Below are 10591 nucleotides of genomic sequence, written 5' to 3'. Positions count from 1 at the left end.
AAAAATGACCAGATTAGGCTACGCTATTGCTTATAAATATCGCAATCGTTTTTTTTTTTTTTTTTTAAATAAGTAATGACCAACATCATCCCAATACCGAGAACGTGCACATACCTGAGCTGAAAGCCTAGTTTTACAAATGTATCACAACTGGTATCGTAGTAGGCTACCACATAATTTAATATTTAGCCTAATGTGCAGCCTCAAGTAGCCTATAGGCTACTGTACGCTATGTCTAACTTGCTTCTGGTGTAACCGTGACAGATTTTACGACATAAGTATAAGAAATTACCGTTTCCCAACTGTAGGGGGACCCCGAGAGCAAAACTTACATGGTGTTGCTTTAATTATTTGATGAAAAATATCAACATTGTTGTTATCAACATGAACGACACATATTAACATAGCCTATATAGTTTGAATCTGATGAACCATCATATGCTGCATATTTCCATTTATTTATTTATTTAGCCTATTCGTTTGTTGTTGGAGATCTGCTTCAGAAAATGTGGTGATGATCTCTCTGATAGCACGTCCAACCGCCACTCTGATTGGCCGATGCGCACGATTTGAATTTTTTCTTTCTGCTGTGGCTGCAGCAACAGCTCTGACCAGCGTTTAGCACTGTCATCATCAAGATCAAGGTAAGTTCGGTCAGAATTGTACATTTTTATGTTAATAAGTTATTATAGTGTTAGCAGTTTTAACTCTATTGTTTTAAACTAATTAAATTAAAATGTAACTTGGCCCACTAGCTAGCTAAACATTGGTCATAGTTAGCTGCTAATACAGAACTGGAAAACGAACGTTTGAAAACGACCATAAACATGTTCTGATAGACATGCAGCACTTTAACCCAGATAAGCTTAAACAAGCTTTGTTTTTTTGCTTAGTCATTACAAGAGCTAGGCTGGTGGCCAAACTAAGCTAAGTTTGCTATGCTAGCAGCAGGAAGAAGTGTTTCTAACGTTATTGAGAAGCCACATTATGTTTTTGTACTGGTTGTGAAAGCCAAATTGCTGTCGCATGTTCTCGACATGCCTCTAGCCAGGTAGGGTGAGCAAGGTTTGTGCCTCGGTAATATTTTGGGGTTATGCGACGAAATGTATCCTTTCTAAGAGAAGTGCACATGGCAGTATCAGTGTAATGGTGTGTGGTTTGGATTTTGGAGAAGGGGCCAACATGTAGAGGACACTCAACACACATTTGGGTGGCGTACAAGCCAATGGATTTACGTGAACTGTAGGCAGCAAACCAAACGGTGGGACGTCTGTGCACTAGCCTAATTGTTTAGAAGTGAAAAATGACATTTTTGTCATACTACATAAAGCTGCCACAGATTCAAATGTAGCATTACAATCACCTTTTCTGAGAATTTGAGCTGTGAAGTAGGCTGTCATGCCTCAATAGCCATGGCACTTGTTGACATTAAAATAGAATACATAGCCTATGAGCTCACTTTAAAATATAGTTTGCTGTGGGATATTATCTAATTTGTTTGATGTTTGCATTTTTTAAGTGGTTGTAGTTTTTCGTAGAATTTCTGTCAGTAATGTTATCATCTGCAACTCATTTTGTTACTCATGGTAGCTAATAACAATAGTTGTTTCATGTGTTTCAGACTGTGGAAATCAAACGTCATCTCACCCAGTTAACAGATCTCAGGGTAGGGAAACGACTTCACGTGAGTATAATTACATTTCCAGTTGCAACAATCATCCCACAGCACAAACGTAAAGCAACTTACTTTTCTGACATGTCACACAGTACTTTATATGAACAGCTATGCCTCCTAACATAAGATAAGTGTATTTTTTAATATCACAAGTACATGTAGACTGACTTTTGTTTCAGACACTGTTAATCAAACCTTGAAAGGCCTTGTGCAACCTTTCTCTAGCCTGGCAAACTGTTTGGCAGGATCTTGGCGCAAGGAAATGTCCAGTGAGTAATCTCTATCCATTGCACTAACAATTTCAAAATTCTATTCAGGGTAAAGTGTTGTTGCTTGAGAATCAAGTTTGGTGATTTCTTTACACACAAGACTGTAGTCACAGGCTCATATACATGTTACAGGCTTGTCCGGCCAGGTGGAGAGTGCCAATGGATTATGGGGAAGGGAAACGTTGTCACCAAGTAAGTATCGTCACAATTAACTCATTGGCTGCCAGCGATTTTCAGTGCAGAGCGCTCCATACTGCCAGACGTTTTACAGCATTTTGACTGTTTTTCCAAGATCCACCGAACGGTGAGCTTTATGACTATGTAAACACCGAAGGTACCAAATGAAAGAGTAGACTCTCTTCTTTCACCAGGAAAAAACGGCTTGTTTCTATCGTTTTCCGTTCTTTAGTAATCGTCAGTAGAACATGGGTTAGTTTTGCTAAAAACACCTGTTTTTGACCAAAACATGGAGAAAACGATCTTTTTGTGAAAATCAACTTTTTAACGTTAGCGTTTCAGTAGTATGTCAACCACGATTGCACTGTTATCTCGTCAGTCTCGTCAAGGTTGCTAGGGACTCTGATGGTCGCTAAAGACTCTGAACAGGATGCTAGACTTAGCAAGCTAGCACTAGCAAGGTTGTTGTTAGTCTATATCGCAATATCCAATGTAAATGGATCATACCGTTCACGTGTTTTCCATCCTTGATGTAAGAAGTAAGCATATTTATTCCCTGCATCGCGTGCAAACTAGATCCACTGTGGTCGATCTTCAGTGAGTTTGCTAGTTGTCTCTGCATGACTTGTGCACTCTAGGCAGATACTAATGATCCAAATGGCACTGTTGCCATCTAGAGGTTCGGATCGCTAGTGCACTCTGTTTACAAGCCTGAAACTCTGCCAGATCGTTCCCAAGCCCACCCAGGAGCCCTCCCCATTGAAAACGGCAATTGACGTATATAGACGTCAATGGCAGTCAACGTATGGGTCTAAATTGACGTTTAAAGACGTCAATGGCAGTTAATGAGTTAATGGTCACCTTTTTGTTTAAATTATTTTGCAACTTTGAATATTAGTTGTCTTTTTCAAGCCCTCATGATGCAAGCACATCATGCCAGCACAAAGACCTGTTGACACCCAGTGAGTTTTCAACTTATCACACTTTAAACAGCCACTTCTTTGTTTTATCAGCCTTAATTCAACAACCCTCTCTGTTATGTCAACCGATGTGATGTCCAATCCTTTAGTGATGCCTCCCAGTCCACACAGTAATTTTCATCTAAGTACATTGCTATACAGAGAAGTGCTGATGCTCTCTTAATTGTCATGTTAGATTTTTTTCTGTTCTAATGCTGTAAATCTGATGAAGGTTTTCTCATTTGGTAACTTCTAAAACAGACTGGTGCAGTTGCGGTGACGGAGAGCAAATGATGAACATTGTCTTAGGATGGTATGTATCTCACTTTAAATAGCACCACACCTTCTTTACTGTCCTCTCTGTCCACAATTGTAACAGTGGTACAAATGTAACAGTGTTTATTTCTCAAGACATGGTGTAGCTACAGAAACATAAATAGACTCATATCAAGCAATTATCTACAATCGTATAGCCACCCAAATATGAATGGTCTACTGTAAATACAACCAGAGATATTAAGGCCAGCTATTTCATGGATCCAGGATATTATGCATCCCGATAAAGTTCCCTTGGCTGTTGGAATTAAAATAGCCCCACATAATCACATACCCTTCACCATAGCTAGAGATATAGGCCAGTCAATCTAGCTCAAAAAAGGGCCAAAAATGAAACTAATGCATTGAGATACTTCCATCATACCATATCATTGACAATCATTTGTTCTATAATGTACTTCCATTGAAACGCATTGATTTTGACTTGACTTGATTTCCTCATTTTTTGAGGTGATATGAAGTGATATCTAATATTCCATTTGTATATGCTTTTGGTATCCAATATAAGCAAAATGCAGCAATTATTTTGAAGCTGACTGTACCTATTGGTCACATTTAGTTTTCTAGAAATATACAGTGCCTATAGAAAGTCATCATACCCTTTTGAAATAGTTACTTTTTTTGTCTTACAGCCTGAAATCAAAACCCATTTTTTAAAAAAACTTTTCCAGTTTTATTAACAAATTTAGCTGCACAACATCAAAATAATGAAAAAAAAGTCAACAGTTCTGAAAATTAATAAAAAATTAAAAACTAGAAAAACAGGGTTGGAAAAGTCATCATACCCCTGACTTAATACTTTGTAAAGCTTCCTTTTGCTTTCATTACAGCCATCAATCTGTTTGGACATGTCTCTATTATAGCTTTGCACACTTAGATAGGGGAATATTTGCCCAATTTTCCGTACAGAAATGTTAAAATTTAGTCAAATTCTGTAGGGAATGGCGATGGACTGCTCTCTTCAAGTCAATCCACATATTTTCTATAAGATTTAAGTCAGGGCTCTGACTTTGCCACTCAAGGATATTCACCATCCTATCCTTAAGCCACTGCTTTGTTCTTTTGGCAGTATGTTTAGGATTATTGTCGTGTTGGAAGGCGAATGACCTCCCCATCCTCAGCTGTCTAGGAGAGGAACGCAGGTTTTCCTTAAGAATGTGGGTGTACTTGGCAGCATCCATTTTCCCTTCTATCCTGACCAATTGCCCAGTTCCCGCTGAAAAGAAACATCCCCACAACATAATGTTGCCCCCACCATGCTTCACACTAGGTATGGTGTGTTTTGGGTGGTGTACTGTGTTGGTTTTCGCCAAACATTGCGCTTGGAGTTCAGTGCAAAAACACATCTGGAATATTCTGCTACCATGTGGAAAAAGCTTATATGGTCAGATGAGACTAAGATCGAACTTTTTGGAGACTAAGATTGAAGTTTTTGGACTGAGCTCCAGGCGCTAACCAAACACAGTATACACACCCAAACACACCCAAAACACACCATACCTACTTTGAAGCATGGTGGGGGCAACATTATGTTTTGGGGATGTTTCTCTTCAGCGGGGACTGGGCAATTGGTCAGGATAGAAGGGAAAATGGATGCTGCCAAGTACACCAAAATTCTTGAGGAAAACCTGCGTCCCTCTCCTAAACAGCTGAGGATGGGGAGGTCATTCGCCTTCCAACACGACAAAAATCCTAAACATACTGCCAAAAGAACAAAGCAGTGGCTTAAGGATAGGATGGTGAATATCCTTGAGTGGCAAAGTCAGAGCCCTGACTTAAATCCTATAGAAAATATGTGGATTGACTTGAAGAGAGCAGTCCATCGCCATTCCCTACAGAATTTGACTAAATTTTAACATTTCTGCACAGAAAATTGGGCAAATATTCCCCTATCTAGGTGTGCAAAGCTATAATAGAGACATATCCAAACAGATTGATGGCTGTAATGAAAGCAAAAGGAAGCTTTACAAAGTATTAAGTCAGGGGTATGATGACTTTTCCAACCCTGTTATTCTAGTTTTTAATTTTTTATTAATTTTCAGAACTGTTGACTTTTTTTTCATTATTTTGATGTTGTACAGCTACATTTGTAAATAAAACTGGAAAAGATTTTTTTTTAAAATGGGTTTTGATTTCAGGCTGTAAGACAAAAAAAGTGACTATTTCAAAAGGGTATGATAACTTTCTATAGGCACTGTATGCAAATTATCGCATGTATATTTAAGTAAAACTGGTCTCATTTGCACATCTAAACATCACATTTGAGAAAACTTTCAATACAAAAAATCTTTGCCTTAATGTAAGTAAACAACTGTTTACAATTTTACCCATTTCACCTGTAGTAAATCCCAATGGCAAAATGCATTGGAAATTGCTACCTTTGACCTTGAAAAAAAGTATGTTCCACTAAATATAAATCGGTAGATTTTTAATATGTTAATTAGATCACAAAAAACTTGGAATGATTACTATTGCAATTTGTTATATGTCAAACGTTAGTTTGACTGGCCTAATAGGCATGGTGCTTTTTCCAGTAGGCCTATTAGCCTGTTTGATGCTCATTGAGCTCAATGCAAATCAAACAGGCTAATAGGCCTACTGGAAAAAAGCACCATGGCAATCTCTAGCTATATATATTCCTGTTTTAGCATGGTATCAAATACATGTGCTCCCCACTGTAGCTAGCTGAGTAAAAGGAAACAACAAGTACCCTAGTTGCGCGCCTGCTTGCATAATCTCTCCTGCTCAAACGAAATGTGTGCGCGTGGATATACAGTTCTGCATAAAGTTAACTTTGATAATGTGTTGACTGACTTCACTTAAAATAGAACATTATAAATGGCCTGATGGCAGGCAGCTAATGGGATGTGCATAGTTGGGAAGGTATGGTATAGTTGGCCAATTTGGTGTGAATTCACACACAAGGGAAATTTTCTCTCGTTGTTGAGTAGCCTGATGGTACGCACAGTGCGTACAGACGTACACCTGCAGGCGCGCCTGCCAAGATTGACATCAAATTATAATTGTTTTGTTTTTATTCTGTCAATGATGTCACGTATATTGTCTTGTCCAAGTATTAGAATGTCTTTAAAGCTGTTTCAATCCACTTGTGTATTGTAACATTTCATCCATCCATCCATCCAGTTGGAATAGTGCTAGGCTGAGGATATCTCCATGTTAATATTGACGAGGCTATCATGCAGGATAAGTAACAATAAGCTTACTTAAATCTTTCTTGACTTTTTGCTTGATTCAGATGGTGAAGTAGGCTATACTCTACTGCCCAAACACTCCAAGACCCAGAGGACTTGTCATCAGGTAGGCTCTGAGTTTGAAACTTCATGTCTATAAAGTTCTGTGGCATTTGTATATTGCGCAATGCACAGCGCATGAGTATGTCCTACAGCAAGTCATGGAATGCATCTTACAACACTTTAGCAAACAAGGCATTATTTATCACTGGGTTAAGTCACAAAAATGCCAGATACGTTGCATTTTGGTACCCATTATATTTCTATCATCTGAAGTGATTATTTTGTCTTCATGAAATAAAATATCTTTGAGACTCCCAGGGTACCACAATAGAGAATAAGCATACCATCAGTGGTACCCGTACCACAGTTTGACAACCACTGCTTTAGGGTTTTGCCATATAGGCTACAATATGTAATCCATTTCCCCGTTGGCTGCTGTTTTTAGGTTCACATGGTGGCAGACAAGTTCAAAGACCTGCATCTTTTCCCAGTCATTCATGGTAAGTAAATTGGCTGCTGATGCATGATGATTTGTGGTTCCAGGACACTTTGCACCCTGATAAAGTCCCCTTGGCCTTTGGAATTAAAATAACCCCGCATCAACACTATACCCTTGACCATACCAAGAGATTGGCATGGTTTTATTTCAGTTAGCCTATAAGCTGGTTTCATTCTCATTGAGCTCAATGCAATTCAAACCAGCTAATAGGCTAACTGAAATAAAACCATGCCAATCTCTTGGTATGGTGAAGGGTATAGTGTTGATCTGGGGTTATTTTAATTCCAAAGGCCAAGGGGACTTTATCAGGGTGCATAGTGTCCTGGATCCATGAATTAACTGGCCTTTAAAAATAAAAATCTGCCTGCCTCTATGGGAATTTAACATGGGCGTTCCAATACTTATGACCCCTGTATTTTAAGGAGAACATTTATTTATTTACATTATTCATTCACAAAGAAAATTGATGTCCTTAAAGTAATATTTCCTCTTTTTTTCATTTCAGGCATTAAGATCAATTTCCAAAAGATGATTTTATATTGTCAACTTTAGCATGTGTTCCAATACTTTTGGAGGGCACGGTGTATACTATATTGCCTAAAGTATTGGGTCACCTGCCTTGACCCCCACATGAACTTCAGTCACATCATATTCTTAATTCATAGGGTTTAATATGACGTCGGTCCACTCTTTGCCGCTACAACAGCATCAACTCTTCGGGGAAGGCTTTCCGCAAGGTTTAGGAGTATGTTTATGGGAATTTTTGACCGTTCTTTCAGAAGCACATTGGTGAGGTCACACACTATTGTTGGACGAGGAGGCAGGCTTTCAGTCTGCGCTCTAATTCTGCACTCTAATTCATCCCAAAGGTGTTCTGTTGGGTTGAGGTCAGGACTCTGTGCAGGCCAGTCAAGTTCATCCACACCAAACTCTGTCATCCATGTCTGTATGGACCTTGCTTGGTTCACTGGTACACAGTCATGTTGGAACAGGAAGTGGCCATCCCCAAACTGTTCCACAAAGTTGGGAGCATGGAATTGTCCAAAATCTCTTGCTTAATGCTGAAGTATTTAGAGTTCCTTTCACTGGAACTAAGAGGCCAAGCCCAGCTCGGGAATGGCCCCTTCCTGTTCCAACATGACTGCACTAGTGCACAAAGCAAGGTCCATAAAGACATAGATGACAGAGCTTGGTGTGGATGAACTTGACTGGTCTGCACAGAGTCCTGACCTCAACCCAACAGAACACCTTTGAGATGAATTAGAGCGCAGACTGAGAGCCGGTCTCCTCATCCAACATTAATGTGTGACCTTATAAATGCGCTTCTGGGAGAATGCTCAAAAATTCGCTTCACAGAACAGTTGAAGCTGTTATGGGTGCAAAGGGTGGACCGACGTCATATTAAATCCTATGGATTACGAATAGGATGTGACTGAAGTTCATATGGGGGTCAAGGCAGGTGACCCAATACTTTTGGCAATACACACAGTGGGAAGCACATGTATTTGATACCATGCTAAAGTTGACTAAAAAGAGAAATATAAAATCATCAATTGACAATTGATCTTAATGCCTTAATTAAAAAAATGGGTAAAAATCAAACCGCTAAGGACACCAATTTTCTTTGTGATTGAAGAATGTATCATAAATAAATAAATGTTCTTCCTAAAATACAGGGGGCATAAGTATTTGACCCCTATGTTAGATTCACATAGGAGTAGGAGGATTTTGCATATGTTTTTAAATATACAATTCCAAAGGCCAAGGGAACTTTTATCAGGATGCATAATATCCTGGATCCATGAAATGGCAGGCCTTTAAAAATAAAAACAGATACAAAAATCCTCCTGCCCCTATGAGAATTTAACATAGGAGTCAAATACTTGTGCCCCCTGTATTTAAAGGAATAGTTTGGTATTTTACACTTTAAAATGTATTTTACGTTTTCTGTATTGCCTAGGATGCAAACGAGTGTTTGACACAGAAATATCGAAGATTGAGCCTGTTTCTGCAATTTGCGCTGCTTTAGAATGTTCTCTCTATGGCTTCAGCATTGCTCGCTACAGGCATGGTCTATTCTGTCCTCATTTGCATGCTAGGCAATACAGAAAATGGGCTTAAAGTGTAAAATACCAAACTATTCCTTTAAGGAAGAACTTTTATTTATTTATGATACAGTTTTCAATCAAGAAAATTAGTGTCCTTAGCGGTTTGATTTTTACTATTTTTTTTTTCATTAAGGCATTAAGATAAATTGTCAAATGATGATTTTATATTCCTCTTTTTAGTCAACTTTAGCATGGTATCAAATACATGTGCTCCCCACTGTATATATACTGTATATTTTGATTGGAAAATCATGTGGGAAAGCCCCCACAAATGGTAAGACCACAGAAGTCTACAACAATTAGGGGCTTGTTGCTTTTAGAAATGCATTCTAAAAAAATGAAACATGGAATTGTGTGATGTATGTTGATTTCCTGTCTGATAATGTTCATGAAAAATAGTGCTTTCATGCAGCTAGGAAGTGGGAAGATTCCCACTTCTCAACTCCACAGAGAGCCTTCACTATGTTCAGTGACATCAAAACATTTTCCTGGGAGCTTTCCCAAAGCCCACACTTCAAACTGGGAAATTCCTAGTTCAGCTGTGACATACATCCCCTAAACTCTATAATTCTCCCACATCCCAGTTGCTCATGAACGCACCAAAAAACAGACTCATATCCAAGCTTTTAATCTTAAATAAAATTTTGTTTTACAGAGTCCTTAAAGAAGAACCCTCTGACCAGCATGACAGATCAGCAGGAGGCTGAACGGGCATTGGGAAAATGGTTCACTGGGGCAAGGGACTGGGGAGGGCTGAGAGCAGCCAGAGTGGCAAAGTGATTGGCTTACTGTAGGATCACTTCAGTTATTGTTGTTGTAACCAGTTTGTCTTGTGTTGGAATTTATTAAATGATGAGTATTAAATTTGGAAAAAGAAAATTAGGCTGCTCTTTCTGCTGTGGAAGTGACTAATGTTATTTTCTGGTGAATTACAGTACAAATGGGTCTAGTTTTGGATTGGTATTTACAGCATATGTTGTAAACATTGGGATTTTAATTATATTTTATTGTAAATGTCGGTGCCATATGAAATTGAAAACAGGACCAAGATCTTTTATGCATTGCCCAGCTTGTCCCTACTTAATAATTATCATGTGGTACCCATGTAGAACCCAGGTAGAATTTAAGGCTGGGGCCCCAGATGGGTCCATTGTTTGTTGCCCATTTATGGTTATGGTTTTTTATTTATTTATTTATTTAGTACCCAAATAAATCCCAGTGTAATCCTGTATGGAGCCCATGTGGGCAAATGACATGGGGCCACTTTAGAGCCCGCGGACAATCCCACTAAAAAACATATTTCAACCCATGTAG

At 38.7% G+C, this 10591-nt stretch overlaps 1 long non-coding RNA gene across 2 annotated transcripts; it reads left to right on the top strand.

The window, feature by feature from the left end:
- The first annotated feature begins 512 nt into the window (after window positions 1-512).
- LOC134071335 (uncharacterized) lies at window positions 513-10379 on the top strand. 2 transcript variants are annotated; one of them, XR_009937053.1, is made up of 8 exons: window positions 513-644; window positions 1622-1666; window positions 1855-1944; window positions 2077-2136; window positions 3342-3393; window positions 6673-6734; window positions 7116-7170; window positions 9933-10379. It is a non-coding gene; the product is annotated as an uncharacterized LOC134071335 (long non-coding RNA). The 2 variants fall into 2 exon arrangements; XR_009937052.1 differs by having other exon boundaries at window positions 1622-1684.
- The last annotated feature ends 212 nt before the right edge of the window (window positions 10380-10591 follow it).

The sequence above is a fragment of the Sardina pilchardus genome, chromosome 23, assembly GCF_963854185.1.
Source record: "Sardina pilchardus chromosome 23, fSarPil1.1, whole genome shotgun sequence".
In the NCBI taxonomy this organism is placed as follows: Eukaryota; Metazoa; Chordata; class Actinopteri; order Clupeiformes; family Clupeidae; genus Sardina; species Sardina pilchardus.
The sequence above is the reverse complement of the archived record's forward strand: the minus strand, read 5'-3'. Positions and strand labels throughout refer to the sequence as shown.